Here is an 18,535-nt window from a genome sequence, read left to right as displayed (position 1 = left end):
GAACCATGCCTTTTGCACTGGAAACACAAAAGCTCTCAAATTGTTCCCACAACATTGGAAGAGTACAATTGTCAATCATGTCTATCAGAGGAAGAAAGGAGGTCATTTGTTAATTGATCAATTGATAGATAATTAATAATTGATTCAAAGATGCTTTATTTTCTGTGTATTGTGACTGCATTGATGACAATAAATAGAATGGTTGTTCCTGCAGCGATGACCAAGCGGAGGCGAGTGAGTGAAGCGGATCAGGGAGAAAACAAAAAACCTCGGTCCGTCATCTGCCATGCAAAGATCTCGCACATCGACGCGAGCGATGTGAGCCTTTGAAGCTCCTCGGCTGCAAAAGATGCCGATGAGCTCGAGATGAAAGACTTGTCTCCATGAGGGCGGATCATGTGTGGACCTCGTTGTAAATCTTCAGGTCAGAAGACTGTTGAACAAAAAGAGTGCATGACGCTATGTGGCGTGCTGACACTTCTTGATGTCTCCCAACCGATACCTCTTAAGTGGCATGCATCTATTTGGACAAAAAACAAACAAACAAAAAAACGGATGGCGCGCTTGTCTTTCCCTCAAGGTGTCTTTCCCACCGGCCCTTTCTTGTTGTCCCCTGATTGGCTGTCTGTAGCTTGCGCTCATGCAAATAAGCATGATTATGAGGGGCCCCCTCCCTCCATTCTCCCAGTGGACTGGATTGAGAATGGCAGGCGAAAGCGAAGATAAAATGGACTGCACCAACTTTAATGAGACAAACGCGAGCTCACGGGCTGACATTTGGAAATAGCTCATGTGAATGACATCATCAGCAGTCACCTTTTCCCAAAGCTCTCCGCAAGGCGTCCCCTGTAATGATGAAGGGAATTAAGATGGGCCGTGGGGGCGGCCGGGATAGAAACGCGAGGATTAGGACGGAAAGCCACACCTCTTCAATCGGCTCGTCTCTCACACCTGGAAAAAAACACATCGCACATTAGACTTGCCTTCTTTACAAATCATCATTGTCTAGCGGCAACTCTGGGTGTTCACAAATGTGGTCGATTTCACATTTTTCACAAATCGATACTATTGGTCTGTTTCTATCTTATATAATTTTCCCTTATAGTTCGTTTTGTTTTTCAAATTCACTTAGTTTTTCAAATTATTTTTTACCGCTGGCATGATATATGGTATATGTTAATTATATATGTTAATTTTTCAACATTTATTTGTTTTAGTTCGTTTTTTTTAGCTTCAGTGTTCGATTTTTCTTTTTTAGTACAGTATTTGTGAAATGCAAGAAAAAACACGTCACAATAAGTATTGTCTCGTACAACCTCAACAAAAATACAATTTAAAAAATACATTTACTTACGAACAGATCAACAACCAAGGATTTTCTAATCACCCCCAGCCCCCCCCCCCCCCCCCCCCACACACACACACACACACAAGGGTCGCGGGCAGGTTGGAGCCCATATCCCAGCTGGCTTCAGGCAGTAGGCGGGGCTCACCCTGAACCAGTTGCCAGACAATCTTGACAACCAGCCACAAAACAAATACAGGTACTGTATAACATTTCACAGAATTTGATGTGCAATAAGTGCAGTGTGAAATACTGCTGCGAAGGTTTGATTAGATGCAGCACAAGATATAGTAAAAGAATGAATAAATGATATCTGTATGATTTTGTTAACTTGTTAACTAACCTGCAGCGGCTTCTCTTGTTTTATGTTGAGAGGGAAGAAATTTCATCTGTGCTGTATGTTACACATACAGTACATTTGACAATAAAATGTATCCAGTCCAAGCTAGCTTGCGCCAGTTTTTAATTATTTTTGTTCACCAAAATGTGTTTTCTTGACTTCCTGAAAATTTGTGATTTTGGAGATGCGAGGATTGCGCCCAACGGCGACGAAATCTAATACCCGCAAGAGCACAAGTGAGACTGATGAGACAACATCAAGGCATCAAGTGCTGTTTTAATTAACTGCTGTCGTGCGCAGAAGGAGACATTTTCTGGTCTCGTCACTCCTGCATCGGTTTTGTTGGCTGTAAATGAAGAGCCTTCTGGGACGCAATTACAATACAAGGCTGCATTAGGAGCACAGCAGGCCCGATGGAAACTTCAGCCCCCCTTGTCACCCAGCAGGAGTCGGCCTTCAGTTGATTGAATTTTCAAAGGTACGTGCACCCAGTACAAGAAAAAAATAAATAAAATAAAAAATAACACTTTCCTGGCCACATGCGGTTTATGACTGAAACTGAAACAAGGCAGCAATGTACAGCTTTTGTTTGAACAGTGTTCCAAGCAGGGGTCGGACAAATTATGGCGTTCCAACCGATCACATTTGCATTTTTAAGAATCCTTTTGAATTTGCTGGAAGAAAAAAAAAAGCAAAAGCCGATTAATTAAAACGTCCGAGTCAGCAGAGGCATGAAGCTGGCACAGCTGGTCTTGAGTCGGCACTGGCATAATGCATGTGGGCCAAACACGGCCCAGGAGTGGCAAAAGAGGCAGTGGCTTGACTCTGGCAAACCAGATGAGGGCCAGTTGTGGAGTGAAGTATTTGGGCCAGAAATCAATTTACAACTCCGGCCCGTACATGGCCAGCCAGTATTGAGCCACCCTTAAATGCAGTTTCAGATTTATTTTTTCAACACACAGCCTTGTTTTACAATTGCACACCGATGCGGAATTCCATTCATCACACGCACACGCATGCACGCACTCTCCTTAGTTTGTAAGGTGTAGGCAGGGATTACATTTAGATTTTATATACATGTGTAAATGGTTTAAAACTTCCTTTCTTTATAAACCTTGTTTAATCATAAAGTGCATTACTATATTTTTCAATACCAATTACTTGTTAAAGTTTGTACAATCAATGGGATCAGTTGCAATGCATATATGTGAATGATAAAAGTAAATTGCACATTTATTGAAGGAAATGTAAGGTGCTTCATGAAATGTTTTTTAAAAGATACGTTCATTAAATTTCAACATTTTCCAAATGTTCTTGTGCTTCTTTATACCAAGACAAAAGAAAGACATTTTGTTTTGGTTGTTTATAGCAAAGTATGGTATCATTTTAATGGTCCGGCCCACTTGACATCTACTGAGGCCTTATGTGGCCCACCATGTGAAATGAGTTTGACACCAGTGATGTATAGTAAGGCGTTTTTAGCCTAAAAAAAACAACCATGTAAAGAAAGGTGTTTTTAGCCGACCCCCCCCCCCCCACCCCCCACCACCATATATATACTGTAGTAAGAACCCCCCCCCCCCGACCATGGATAGTAAGGTGTTTTTAGCCGAAAAAAACGACCATGTATAGTAAGGCATTTTTGTACAAAATTTTTAGCCTAATAAAACGACCATATATAGTAAGGCGTTTTTAGCCGAAACAAACCCCGACCATGTATAGTAAGGCGTTTTTAGCCGAACCCCCCCCCCCCCCCCATATATATAGTATGAAACCCCCCGACCATGGACGAAAAAAACAAATTTTATTCCAAAAATGCCTTACTAAACATGGTTGTTTTTTTCGGCTAAAAATTTCGTCCAAGTACGCCTTACTATACATGATTATTTTTTTCCGGCTAAAAACGCCTTACTATGCATGTTCGTTTTTTTCGGCTAAAAATTTCATCCAAAAACGCCTTACTATACATGGTTGTTTTTTTCGGCGAAAAACGCCTTACGATACAAAAAACGACTTCATAAGCCTTACTTATCATGATGGTCAAGGAAGTGATACGGTTGCCACCTCTGGGGATTGAACACCCAACCGCTAGTTTGGGACATGGTTTCTCTACCCACGAGCCACACCACCACATAAGTGCTTGGCTTTTTGTGTTTTCTTCAATATAGCTGCAAATGGTGGTTAAAGGTGTGCCCTTATTGCAAAGACTGGGAATCGAACACCGATCTGTTGGATTTGGGACTTCAGCGTTCGACCACTGAGCTAATCCACCAAAATGAACCTTTGGGCGTTTTTGTGTTTTTCCTCAAATAAGTTGTATATGGTGGTTAAAGATAGACATTGTTGCAACAACCAGGGATCAAACGCTCAACTTCTGGTGTGGCACTACATCACTGTACCACTGAGCCAAAGCATCACATAGAGGAGTGAAGTTGTGTTTTTGTATTAAAAATGACTACATGGAGGGTTTTTTTCCGGCTAAAAACACCTTACTATACATGGTCGTTTTTTTTCGGTCAAAAGCGCCTTACTATACATGGTTGTTTTTTCAATCCAAAAAGGCCTTACTGTACATGGTCGTTTTTTTCGGCTAAAAATTTTGTCCAAAACGCCTTACTATGCATGGTCGTTTTTTTCGGCTCAAAATTTTGTCCAAAAAGGCCTTACTATACATGGTCATTGTTTTCGGCTAAAAACACCTTACTATATACGGTCGTTTTTTTTTCCGGTTAAAAACGCCTTACGGACTGCATTTGTGAACTCACTAAATAATACTAAATAAAAGGAAATACTAGAAGTATTTCCTGCTAATACTTCTAGTGACAACAACTTGAATGTAGGTCACATGAAATGAGAAAAATTGTCGGTTTTTTTCCTGCTAAAAACGCCTTACTATACATGGTCGTTTTTTTAGTCCAAAAAAGGCTTCCTATACATGGTCATTTTTTTCGGCTAAAAATTTAGTCCAAAACGCCTTACTATACATGGTCGTTTTTTTTGTCCAAAAATGCCTTACTATATATACATGGTTGGTTTTTTTTTCGGTCAAAGACGCCTTACTGTACGTGGTCGTTTTTTTTTTGTGGCTAAAAACACCTTACTTTACGTGGTCCTTTTTTTCCCGGCTCAAAACGCCTTACTATACCTGGTCTTTTTTTTCTCCTAAAAACGGCTTCCTATACATGGTCGTTTTTTAAAAAAAAAACATCTTACATTGTTTTTTTCAGCTAAAAACACCTTACTATTCATGGTTGTTTTTTCTGTCGAAAAACGCCTTACTACACATGGTCGTTTTTTTTTGGCTGAAAGTGGCTCATCTTTCACTTCGTTCTTTGTACCGGCTTTTTCACGACCGACACATCACTTGTGAAAATGTAGGTGATTGAACAGTCAGAGGTGCTGCCAAAAAGAAACCTTTCTGCACTGAAATACAATGAAATTAATTTTGATTCCCTTTGCTGCAATACAAACCGGATACTTCATACTTGACCATAAAGTTAATTTAAAACTTAGTACCTCAATTCAAAAACAAAATCTGACATTGAAAAAAAAACGTCGTTTTGTAGTTGTAAGACTGAATATGAAAATAAACAGAATAAACAGAATAAACAGAATTAAATTATCCGTGAGGATCAAATACAGTTTCAAAGAAAAAAAAAGTCAATCGTTTCAAATTCAGATTGTACAATTCAGATTCAGTTATTCAATATGATTCAGAGTAAAATATACAAATCCATCCATAATCCGAGCCACTGACCTTCAATTTACGTAATTCAAATCCAGTATAAACTATTTAAAAGTTATTCACGTTTAGTTTTTGGTTGCAAATATTCCGCCCCACAGCGTCACACCTAGTTTAGTTTTGGTTGTCAAGTGCCCTAGAGTGTCTTGAGAGACGCTTATAAATGAAATGTATTATTATTATTATAAGAAATTTCTGGGATTATTTTTACTGACCATTCATTGTTCATGACATCCGATATTTCTTGACCTTGTGTATGTGACCCCCCCCCCCCCCCCCCCCATGTGCTGATGGTCTGGGGTCGCGCCAAGCAGGATCTTCAGGTAACTTTTCCGGGACGCAAATGTGCCCGAAAGCTGCCCAGCGCTCACGATTCATCCGTGGACAAACATGAGGGACAACATTAGAACATGACAGGCCGAGATGAAACATAGTGGCAAATGTACGGAGTAAACCAGGGGCCGAATCGTTGTATGCTTTTGAGCCTTCCAGACCATTGTGTAGCCTGTGACAGACCATGAGAAAACTTAAGACTTAAATAGACAGAGGAAAAAAAAGAAAAGCTAAAATCTCACAGCGCACTTCATTTCGGGCAAACGTGGCCAAAAAAAAGGTAAAAATGCTGCCAAAGAGAATTAAAGCCAAAATGTCTTCAACAACCGAGAAGAGTCCAATTACCTCAATTCAACTTTGTTTTTTTTCTGATGAGTTTCATGCTTTTTCATCACTTTCAACTTTCCTAACATTTGCATCAGGTTATACTGTCGCACGCCACAAACCATCGCGATACAGTGTGGCTCTGTCAAAGTAAGAATGAACCAGTATTGCGGCATCCGATCATGTTTACTTTTCCCGATCCTCATTGTCTCATCTCTGACCAACGCTCGTGTACAGTGAGCGATCGCGCTTAATCTCCCTCCCTGCGGACGCTTACACGATGCTTCACTAACAGCTCCACCACCATTGCTTAGGGGTCTTATTTTGTTCTAGAAGCAATACTTTCTACTGTCAAACACAGACATCCCCATGCGATTGAAGGCCGATGGGCAGGGAACTCTCCGAGCTACCCTCAACGGCGCCTTCTTTCGCTCAGCAACCAAACTCTAGCGGGTGGAGTGGAAGAACAAAGACAAACTTGTTAAGCTTTGGCTGCAATCTTTGTGTTCATTAAGAGTTTTTTTTTTGTCCGAGTCGGCGCGTCAGGGTTTGTGGCTCGAGGAGTTTCATCAGCTGTGCCTCTTGTTTTCAGCAACTCAACAAAGGCTCCCTTAATGAAAAAAAACAGCATTAAATGTTGATTTTTACATTTATAATAAATCCTCACGATGAGGGAATACAAACATGGAGGTGATTAAGGACAGAAAACAACTTTTGGGATGCACTTTAAATGTACAATCAGCAGCTAACAAAGGAGGTTAGGAAGTGAGTATTTTTGGTCATTCTTCGTAGAGTGTAGAGAATTTATGCTTGTCATATTATAAGACTGCACGTGTTGCTCCACCGTTTCTGATTAAATATCCATTGAATAACGTGTTATAATCCTCCCTCATTGATGCTGTTTGTTAGCAAGTCTATGGTGTTTCACATTATGTGTTAGCATTGGCATTAAGCTAGCAGACTTTCAGGCTCCGATGTGGTTGGTTTAAATACACAACTCGCAATACTCTTCGGTTTAGGTTCATTTTGACAGAACACGCAAAATGGGAGTGGCATTGAGCAGCGGATTAAGTATGAATAAAATGAAACTGAATGGCACTCTCGGTCTAAATGTACTCAGAAATAGCGTAATGCCTCTAGGCCTGCTCCATATAGTGGAGGGAAAGAAGGCAGACTGTCAGCTTCAACAAGGCTCATGCAACACTGTTAACCACATTTCCAATCAGCCAAGTCTTGTTATACTCTTTTCTGTGCCTCAGCACTCCCTTATTGCACGACTGGAACAAAAGCTTTAATGGCTTTATTTGTGAAACAGGCCTTTAACTAGATGTCACTTCAGAACAGAATGCAAATGTGGTCTGCTAATTCGGACGCAGGCTCCACGGTGTCCAAATCCCTCTTAAGCTTCTTGTTGAGCACGTCTGCCAGCTTTGTGTACACAATTGCCTCCTCAAATATTCACACTGCATCATTATTGCCGACCCCCTTTTGTGTTGCTTAACTCTACCAGAATAAACAGGATCACACGTGCAAAAGTTCCTCTGTATTGCAGATAATTAGTGCACGGCACAATCTGAGCAATGATGTGCCCGGGTGAAATTAAAACTTTGCAAAGCACGGGTAAATGAAGGGATTTGAATGCTGGAAGGGAAACGTGCTTATCAAATAAAGCTCGAAAAAATGTGCAGTGAATGAAATGAGCCAATCATTTTTCTGCGAGATGGGAGCCCTGAGGAGAATAAATAAGCAATCGTCACGTCATGCAGGGAGAACAAATGAGCATGGTACACAATTAGGCTGGGTCACATTCTGCCAGAGCTGTGAGTGTAGGATGGGCTAATGAGCTGTCCCAATGTGTGTGTCTGTCTGTGTGCGTGTGTGTGTGTGTGTGTGTGTGTGTGTGTCTGTCTGTGTGTGTGCTTGCATGATGAATGCATATAGGAAGCCACAGAAGCTCTAAAAAAAAAAAAAGATAAAAAGATCCTGTTAGCCCTAAACATTATGTTTTAAAGGCCATGTCCAAAATGAACACAGGCCGTTTCAAAACGTATTATTATTATTATTATTATTGTTATTATTTTTTAATGCACTTTGAATTTTTGTCTTTGAACTGGACACATTTGAAAAATTCAGCCCAGGGTGGAAAGTGAAATTAAGGACGTTGCTCCTCCAAGCTTCTCATTTTTCAAATTGTGCTTGACAGGAAGAAAATTTGTGAACTTGTTGACAGTTTTTTTAATGCTGTTGCAAATGGACAAAAGTCTTTAGTAGGAGTTAGGAATATTTTCAATTGTTAAGGGTCAACATCAGTAGTCTTTTGAGGCTGTTGGGGTCTTGGTACCCAATGGTTTGGTACTGTTAAATTGGATAATATCCAATGTTACCTGTGCATCCAATATAAAACATTGGATGCACAGGTAATAAAGCTTTTTTTGATGATGCTGATTCTTTCTTATCGGAGTCCGACTACTACAACTTGGCAAATTTTGGGGGGGTGAGTGAAGCTCACCCCCTAACATTTGCATCAGGTTACACTGTCGCACGCCACACATGAAGTGTCAGCCGGTGCACGCCGGGTAAGAAAACTTCTCTTTATCCAAAAGAATATTTGTCTGAATGCAAGAAAACGTATCATAAAGGTAGACATGACTTCAAAACTTAATCGAAATCCTTTTTTTGGCGATATTTATTCCTAAATCTCTGCGATTGGCTGGCAACTGATTCAGGGTGTCCCCCGCCTACTGCCCGAAGACAGCTGGGATAGGCCCCAGCACCCCCCGCGACCCTAGTAAGGATCAAGTGGCTCGGAAGATGAATGAATGAATGAATATTCCTAAATCCCCCCAAAATTGGAGGTTGACCAGCATCCCGAAAAGTGATTATAGGCTATTTGACTGTAGTCTGGTTTTAATCTATGGATCCCGTCATGAGGTAGCACTGCCCGCTCCGAGACACATTTATCATCATCATGTGTTGATTTGTTCCTCTAGGTGCCTTGCGATTGGCCGTCGACCAGTTCAGGGTGTACCCCTCCTCCCACCCCGAGGACAGCTGGCATAGGCTCCAGCATGCTCGTGGCCATAATGAGCGGGTCAAATAGTGGATGGATGGATCATTTCATTGGTGAGTTGCTATGAAGTCATGCTCTTGAAACATAACTTTTGCCATCGTACCCTCGCAAGCTGTGAAAATGCAAGCCTAAATCAGGATTTACCGATCAAAACCATTGCAGAAACAACCAAAACCCAACTGTTAAGTGGAAAAAATGGCTTAAGAGAAAGCGACTGGTGTACACATGAGTCAATCCTGTATCAGTAGTGGTAGAAGAATAACTGGTGCAGAAAAATGAGGCCTATCAGTTGACTTAGCATCTGGGCCACGAACGCAGGAGTCGTGACATGCGCCGGGCAGGTGCAGTGGACAAACAGACAAAAAGAAGAGAAGCAGGCTTTTAGAAGTGACTCATAGTTATTAACTATTCAATCACAAACAGGAGAGTTGAAGGCGTGAAAGGTTGCGGGCCAAAGCTCTTTTGCTTCAGTGCATTAAGAGCCATGGCGCAGCACTCTGGCAGCGAGAGAAATTGCCTCCCCTGGAAGATGACTGCTCAAAGGAGTTTGTTCCCCTTTAATAATAGCAATCTGCTGTGAAAATTGAATCCCAAGTAACCATTCCACTGACTCGAGCAAACGTCTGCTCAGAAAAGCGTGCAACATGAATATTACATTGTCTGATATACAAATAAACAACACCCCTAGCCCTCCATCAATCATGTGGCGTAGTCAAGGTAAGTGATGTGGAAGAGTAAACTGCTAATGAATACCGCCGAGTGAGGAATGCACATTTTAATATGCCGTCATGAGTACACATTGTATGACTGCGTGGAATTAAAAACACAGTTCTTCAGGGCAGCGTCTAATCTAGTTTCACGCACGACCCAAAAAGGTCATCAAACGTGACCCCCCCCCCCCCCCCCCCCCATCTCGTAGTGTTGATCACCTGTGCAACAGAACAACAGACAAACAAGCAGGCAGCCAAGCATGACCATTGGCCCTTCGCGGGCGTAATAGCTCCATCGTTGCCATGAAAGTCGGATATGGATGCTCCCCTTTAAGCCCCCTACTCTCCTCCTCACTGGCCTAATTCCCTCGTCCTCGGTGGTGGATGAGAGGGATCAGAAATCCATCCATATGCATGGCTAAATATCCGAGAAGGGGCTGTCAGGTCTCAGTCTGGCCAGCTTCTCTGAAAGTCTCACTAATGACACGTAATTGAGGCATGGGGTCAAGCTCAGAACAGCGGTACTCCGAGATCTCCCTCGCCCCACCTGGCAGGCAAATTGGGACATCCTGCATCAAACAAACAAACAAACGGAATAGAAAATCATTACCTTCGGTTTTGCTGACTTGAACTTAAATTCCACCGACTAAAAACCCTTCGTATTACTATTCTCAATGGATATCTGCTTTGCTTTCAACGCATCAATGCACTCCTGAATGTTATATCCTTTTCAATTGAACCAGAAATGGGTGGCAATGACAAGGATATCTTGGATGTTTTCATTGAGCTGGGGAGATTAGCAGGTGATCATTTTGTCAAGATTGATGTGAAAGAGATATAATTTTGCTTTTATTTTATGTTTCAATTGCTGTTGTAAACACCAAACACGTTTTAAATAGAATTTTTGACCCATAATCTGCAAACAAAACATCTCTGTGGCAGACAAACCAACCGTTGGTGAATATTGTGCATTTCACTCAATGCAAAAACTAATTCAGGCATATCAATTCTGTTTATAAAAACACAAAAAACCACACAGTTGACTTGGTTTTACAAAACACATCCTGCACAATTACAGAAACAAATTATTTTAGGTGAGCGACAGAAAAGCATCTTCAGTCAGCAGGCCTTCGCTTGTGTTTGCAGGACCAGACTCAAGAACTGAAGCGGCCTCACCAGTGGCTGACACATGGTTAAAGCACTAATTGTAAATGTTTTTTTTTTCATTTAGGGGAATCAATAAGTGATAAATGTTTGCGTGTTTCTGCAGAAAGCAGTCTAATATAATACAATATATTGCTTCACACGACTTTGTGGCATCATGGTTCCAAGGAACTATGTTAAAGTGAGGGGAGGAACTTCATCCTATCTAAATGATTGTTATCATCTTGTGGCATCCAGCGGAAATTCTGAAACTTGTTTTTTTTTGGGGGGGGGGGCGTCAGTTGTAGATTTTTGCTATTCGGCGCATGCTTCCATCCCTTTATTGTATTCATTTCATATTGTATTCATATCTGACTTTCAGTTCAGTCAGACACTAATTTGCGATAGTTTCCCACAGTGGACAACTTTCTCAAGCCTAGTTTTTCATAGGCTTGAAACGAAATTTTGCTCTATGAATTCTGCTTAGAAACGAGAAGCACAGAAGTCAGGCAGCCAAGCAAAATAAACGGAACATTCTGTTGATCATTACGCTTTTGTGTTTGCTCGTTTGTTAAAACTGCATTTTATTTATGAGCTATAGAAGAGAGAAAAAACCACCATCCCACACAAACAAATAATGAACATTACAAATAAGCATTTAAAAAAAAGATTTGCTTTGGCATTTTCTTCTCACTGCATGTAAAAACAAGCTTCTCTTTGGCTTGCTTACTTTATCTGAAGCCAACAAACCCAGTGTGTGCCCCCCATCTTTTTCATTTGGACCACAGCCTAATGGTTTGCGCCTCTCTTCTTGATGCAGGCTAACTCTGGGAGGATAAGAGAGGGAAGGTCGCTGTGGTGTCGGTAGTCTGGCAAAGTAAACACAAGGAATGATGGGATCGAGAAGCTGGTCTCAGCAAAAGCCCCTCATCAGTATTGTCAACACATAGCAGATTGGGTTCACATCTCTCCACCTCTGAATTCTCTCCATCCACCTCACAAGCATCCCCCGATTTAGCTCGTATTTCCCTCCTTTTCCATTCTAGTGGATGTCGGGGAGAAGTGTAATGCAAGCAAATATCAAGTGGCTTACATTTGAGTCCTCCTGGCTGGCCCGTGGAGATGGTTTTTCAACTGTGAGACACCCGTCCATCAACATATGACCCTCGCTCCAGTACCACCAGACAAGACGGATATTGTAGAGAAGGTCTGGGTCCGGGTTTCACATGCTCGACGTATTTTAGGGATGTGTGAACTGCATTTTGAAATGAATTTGTCTGGCCACAAGAGACTCATTGGGTGGGTAACATGGAAAGTATGCAAAGCCTTCGACAACAGTAGAGTAATGTCACAGTGAGGGTGAGAAGCTCCGTCACTTGGGATGACGAGGCGGCTTGGGCATCTAATTAGCATGCCTCCTTGATGCTTTCCAGTTGAGGTCGGTCTTCAGGGGTCCTTGGGAAAAAAACAGGGCACTCTCTTGACTGAACAGGAAAGGCCTCGAGGTGGAGAAACTCTGGGCCTCCCCGCTTAGAATTGCGCCACTGCAACTTGACAACGGATAAGCGGGAGACGGTGTTTTTTCTAATCAATTAATACTCATCAATTTTCAGTACCACATTTGAAGTTATTTTTCATAGTCTTTAAAACTTTTTTAATCACCTTTTTTTTCCAAGTACCTCTGTTTGGTCATATCAGGAAACATACCGTATTGGCCCGAATATAAAACACAGTTTTTTTGCATTGAAATAAGACTGAAAAAAGTGGGGGTCGTCTTATATTCGGAGTCTAGACATTATACCCATTCATGACGCAAGATGGCGCCAGATATCATTGAAGCGAATGCTGAACTTGACTCCCCAGGACAAAGTGAACCCGTCACGTAGAATAAAAATAAAAATAGCGGTAGCGCGAAAAAGAAAAACAAAAAAATAGCGGTAGGAAAGACAAGAGAAGAAAATAATAGAAGAGATAACAGAAAATGGAGAAACATAGCGACAATCTGGAGAAAAGTGGGTCGAAGATCGGCCAGGTTAACCGGCAGCTGAGGAGAAGTTATGATGTCATTTAGGTACATTTAAAAAACGAGAAGCCATTCATTTACGAATGTGATTGCACTTTAGTTTACATATTTAAATGTTCAGATATTAAGATTTGAATGAGGCAAAAATAACGTGCTTTTTTTTCTCTCAAATACTGTATATTGTTATAATCATTTGCCTCTCCATGAGCCGTCACCTTAGCGTGGTGGAGGGGTTTGTGTGTCCCAATGTGATTCCAGGAGCTAAGTTGTCTGGGGCTTTATGCCCCTGGCAGGGTCACCCATGGCAAACTGGTCCTAGGTGAGGGACCAGACAAAGCACGGCTCACAAAGGTCACCTGGTCAGCTGGCCTGGGAACGCCTCGGGATCCCCCGGGGAGAGCTGGAAGAAGTAGCTAGGGAGAGGGAAGTCTGGGCTTCCCTGCTAAAGCTGTTGCCCCCGTGGCCCGGCCCCGGATAAGCGGTAGAAGATGGATGGATGGATTTGCTTCAGATGTACTGTAATTATTTTCTGTATAAAAATTAATTTGGTGTTCAAAAAGTTTTTTCAAATTTGAGTCTTGAAAAAAAGGGTCTTATAATCAGGGCCGTCTTATATTCGGGCCAATACGGTATATAAATGCATCCATTAATAAGGTTGCTCAATCCGGAGTGCGTATCTGCCATGAGGGTATGTGAATGCCAGAGTTATATAGACAGGATTATATGAGCAGCCAGTACATGTGAGAAGAGGACACTGTCCTCATTGACAATTCAGCAAACTAGTAGAACAAATGTTTTAGTCACTTTTATTTCACTACTGCCTCCTCCCACTACTGTATGATGCTTCCATGCACAACTTTGGCATACTAGTGGGACAACTACCGGTACTTGTTACTACAGTGAAACAAAACGGCACTACTTGCCCTTGCACACTATTATGGCCTAGTGTGGTACTGTATCCTGAGTACTAAGCATTGAGGTCCGAACACGGTCGGTCATCCCAACAACCAGAATAACGCCATCAACGTTGCCGCCCAACCATGATAAGATTATATTTATTTAGTTTACCATCTTCATGAGCAGCACCTAAAAATAATCACGAGTCACTTCTGTGTGTGTGTGATGCACCTTCATTCACAACTATAATTCTGGTCTCCTTACCGCCTTAATATGATATAGTGAATTATGGATGTGATTAAAATTTGCTCAGCATGTTAGCGGCCACCCCTTTGTGTCACTGGTTTCTCCGGCTTTAGTGCCTCAGCCAATTTCTGCTTGTCAGGGACTGTGTGTCTATGCGTCTGTGTGCACGCGCACGCACATCCGCCATCACAATGACCTTTCCGCAAGCCTGGGGAGCACGCAATGCAGAGGAGAGGCAATAAAAGTAATGAAAGAAGCAAAGGCAATTACAGTGGTGTGTGTGAGGGGAGCGTGGCGGAGAGATGGGCCTAACTGGAGGCAGCCCAGCAATGCACTACAGCACCATATCCCCCATAATCCCTCTGTGATCGCACAGCAACCCTGGTGTGCTCCCAGTCTGATCATCCTCTCGCAGCATTCACCGACCTAATCCGAGCAAAAGGACAGACATTCGCTGCTTGTGAATGTGCGTGCGCGCACACACACACACACACACACACACACACACACAAACACACACACGGCCTTAGCTATGCTACTCGTGCAGATCGATCAGGCAATCAAAACATTAGCCACATCTCTAAGTATCAAGTAGCAAAATGATAAACAGTGCTAAACAAACTGACAGCATCAATCAAAGATGGAGCATCATTATCTTTGTAGAGCAGTTAAATGAGTTACATTCCGTTTTAATCACGTCACCATCTTCTTGAGGTGTTCGGCGGTCACAACTGTGACAGAGATTTAAATCACAAAGGTGTGCAGATGAGAGATACCCTTTTATACACATGGGGGAAAAATCTAATTGGGATTAAGGAGATTAATTTCAGATGGTAATTGAGAGAGTAACTTTTTTCCATCAGATTTATCAAACTTTCTAAAAAGATGTCAAGTGTAGTGTAATTGAATTTGCCAACAGATGAATGGCTGGCAAATTGCTGCGCTTCCAACTTTTGTCCCTTCGGTTGGCGTTTAATCAGAGCTCACAGCATTTCACCACTTCTGAAGATAGGACTCATTTTGCTTGTTTCCGCTGGGGTTAAAACATAATTACTAGTTTTGAAGCATAAATTCACACTGAAACTAATTCAATTTGTGAGCTTGGCCGGAGGGTGACACTTAGCGGTGCGCAAATGGTGAGATCTTCAATCAGGAGACGAGCGCATGGTATCATCCTCTTTTAGTGATGAGAGCATGACCATGGCAATTTCACTCATTTCACCATCAACACCGCAAAATTCTCAATTTAAAGCCCAGCGTGATTAATAACATCAGGAAACAAATGCGAAAATCCAGAAATGTTGCAAATTTGGTGGCCCCACTGTATGATGTGATTTCTTTTCATCATGACTTTTCATGAGCAATACAGTACGCGAATTTATGCCACTATTCCATGGAAATAACAATTCTCTCAGGTCTTAATATGTTAAGTGTTATTTAGGCTACAATGTCTGTGCTATGTGCACGTATGTGCGGCACACGTAAAAAATAAAAATAAACAGTGATGACATGGCTACAGTAATTACATTTCAGTGAGGCGAGAAAAGTTTGATTCTTTTTCACCACACTGGCGAAGAGGTTTCATGATTTTGAATTTTATTTGAAAATTTGGGGAGTTTTGGCAACGTGAATAGGTAAAAATGCCCTGAATGAGCAGAAAATGTAGAAGTTGAAATGGATTAAATCGGTCAAGAAATGTAGAGGGGAGCGTGAATAATATGAAGTTTCGCTTCTAATTTGGAGAATGGGAATAGTTCCAATTCATGCGGAAGTAACTGAATATTTTGAAGTGGGAATGCATGTAATCGGCCACATTGATCGAAATGTGTTTTTAAAAGTCTCCTAATTTAAGATGACAATTTAGGTAATTTGGGGAAAGGGAATAGTTCATGAGGGGGAAAAAAACTCAAAAAGAGGGACTAATGATGTACAATGTGTCATAATGTGGGGATTTTATTGTGGAAAATTTTACTGTGAAAAATGTCAAATTTAGGCAATGTGGGAATTCTCAGAATGTTATAACAAGTTCCCAAGGGACTGAGGAATCTCTCATTGAAAATGAATGGGGGTTTGGTTGTGGAATTTTTGGAATATGAAAAATAATGGTAGCCATATCCTGTATATTAAATCTTTGGAATGTTTGAGTGATTTGAATCCTATAAGAAATGCGTCAGTGGCGAAATGTCACAACATTCAACATGAAAGTCAAACAAAATCCCCAATTTGTCCAACAGTCAGGCCTTAACACCTACCAAGAAATCCCCCATAAACTAAAGGTGCAATCATTCAAATGTTTCGCTCCAAATCTGTAGGACCATAAATAGTGACTTGAAGAGGAAAAGATTTGAATCCTGATAAGATTCAAGCAGATAAAAGCACCGCCGGTGTGTTTACGGAGCAGTACACCGAGACACTTGTTTGGATCAATATATTGATGCTTTGTAATGGGCTCTAAATGACTCGGGTTAGAGACTTCTGTGTGGCAAACCTTCACACTCCGCTAAAATCCCTTTGAGCCCAGAGTTGCCCACTTTTCTAAAGCAATGTGTCAAACACGACCATTCTTCTTTGGTGGCAAGTTCAAGTATGTGTAGTGCTTCAGACTAACAATCGTTTCTCCTGGGATGGCAAAGCCGTTTGTATCTGTAAGGCCACTTTATTAGGGAATTGTAGGCAAGAAGGACCGTCATTCGGCATGCCGTGTCCGTATTGATGGTTTTGCACAGAAAACAATGTCAACTTGTATCCAATACTTAAAAGAATAAAACAATTGGGAGAGCACCATCCAGCCATGCATTTTCTGATCTGTTTATCCTCACAAGGGTCATGGGGGGGTGCTGGAGCCTATCCCAGCTGTCTTCGGGCAGTAGGCGGGGGACACCCTGACCCGGTTGCCAGCTGATCGCAGGGCACGCAGAGACGAACAACCATCCGCGCTCACACTCACACCTCGGGACAATTTTTTGAGCGTTTAAACAGCCTGCCATGTGGGAGGAAAGCGGAGTACCCGGAGAAAACCCACGCAGGCATGGGGAGAACATTGAAACTCCACACAAGAAAGCCGGAGCTGGAATTGAACCCGGTACCTCTGCACTGTGAGGTCGACGCACTAACCACTGGACCGCCCAGAAGTTAAGTCTGCTCTTTGCACGTGCCGTGACCAGGACTCGAACCTGGATTGCTGCGGGCACAACGCAGTGTACTAACCACTATATGATCATGACGTTGGGAGAGCACCGCAAGCCCAAAATCAATTATGGAGTGATGGAATTGGAAGCAGACGAACAAAACTATTTAAAATCAATTGCTGTGCTAATTTTGGGGAAGCAGCAACTGCATAAAAGCCGTGATTTAACTCAAATGGGCGTGAGGTAACTATGTGCCCTACTTGCATAACAATGCATTAAAAACATTGGACAACCTGCCCGAAAAACCACTCTGCGGGAGGACAGTTACAGTGCACTAAAATGAGTCTGATGCATGAAAATATGGAGCTGAAAAGAGTTTTGTACTTGTTGATTGCATGACTCCTTCTTGTGACTGGCCACATTAGCCCTCAGATCATTCAGAATCTCCAATATTGTTTTGCTGAGTAGACGATATGTCGCAATCGTTTTTGCTGGCATTTCAAAAATGTTTGTTTGCATGAGTGGAGGAGTCTGTAATATCTCTAAGATGACCTCACAAATAGCTCCATATGCAGTATTATGATAATCTGGGAATGTTACTGCATACTATTGCCATGTGAATGAAGCCGCCTGACTGTGGCTGCGGGGAAGGGATACTCCTCCATTGACAAGTGAGGAGGAGTAACAGCTAATCGATAGCTCATGAATTGACTGTGCACACCCCTTACCGTGTAATCAATATTCCGGGCAATTAGAATCCCCTATCTGCATGGCTGCAGGGACCTCAAACACCCAATTTAGTCCTTAGCCTATCACTTAATTACTAAATCCTCCCTAATGTCTATTGGCAGACGGCAGGTGGTCATCCACGGGCCCCAGTGGATGAATGAACACGAGACCTTTGCCAAGGTGCTGGTTAAAATGCTCCCGTTCCACTTTAGCCGCTAAGTTAAACAGCAGATTGTTTATCGCAAATGATTCAGCCATTGATCAGTTGGCCCACACAAGCATACGTATATATATAGAGGAGAGAAAGTTACATATGGCTTGTTGTTAGAGGAATCTATGAGCAAAATTGTATCATGTTTAAAGTTTCATTTATTTGGGCACATTGAAGCGTTTGGGTGCATATCCAGCCCCCCCAAATGCCTGCACACAAAGGCGCCGGCCATCTGGCCGGAGGGCTGTTGAAGTCCACAATTAGCACGTCAATACAGGTGGGCGACCACAGGGG

General features: G+C 42.1%; 2 long non-coding RNA genes across 2 annotated transcripts in view; one reads left to right on the top strand and one right to left on the bottom strand.

The window, feature by feature from the left end:
- Window positions 1–2,712: 2,712 nt before the first annotated feature.
- On the top strand, window positions 2,713–3,209 carry LOC127599691 (uncharacterized). Its single transcript, XR_007962166.1, has 2 exons — window positions 2,713–2,967; window positions 3,027–3,209. It is a non-coding gene; the product is annotated as an uncharacterized LOC127599691 (long non-coding RNA).
- Window positions 3,210–9,912: 6,703 nt separating this feature from the next.
- The window catches only part of LOC127599685 (uncharacterized), a 46,881-nt gene continuing 38,258 nt past the window's right edge, over window positions 9,913–18,535 (bottom strand). Inside the window, exon 7 of the long non-coding RNA XR_007962161.1 lies at window positions 9,913–10,433. This is a non-coding gene — a long non-coding RNA (uncharacterized LOC127599685). The remainder of the gene's footprint in view (window positions 10,434–18,535) is intronic.

The sequence above is a fragment of the Hippocampus zosterae genome, chromosome 4 (genome assembly GCF_025434085.1).
Source record: "Hippocampus zosterae strain Florida chromosome 4, ASM2543408v3, whole genome shotgun sequence".
Lineage (NCBI taxonomy): Eukaryota > Metazoa > Chordata > Actinopteri > Syngnathiformes > Syngnathidae > Hippocampus > Hippocampus zosterae.
Note: the sequence above shows the minus strand (reverse complement) of the source record. Positions and strands in the feature narration are given on the sequence as shown.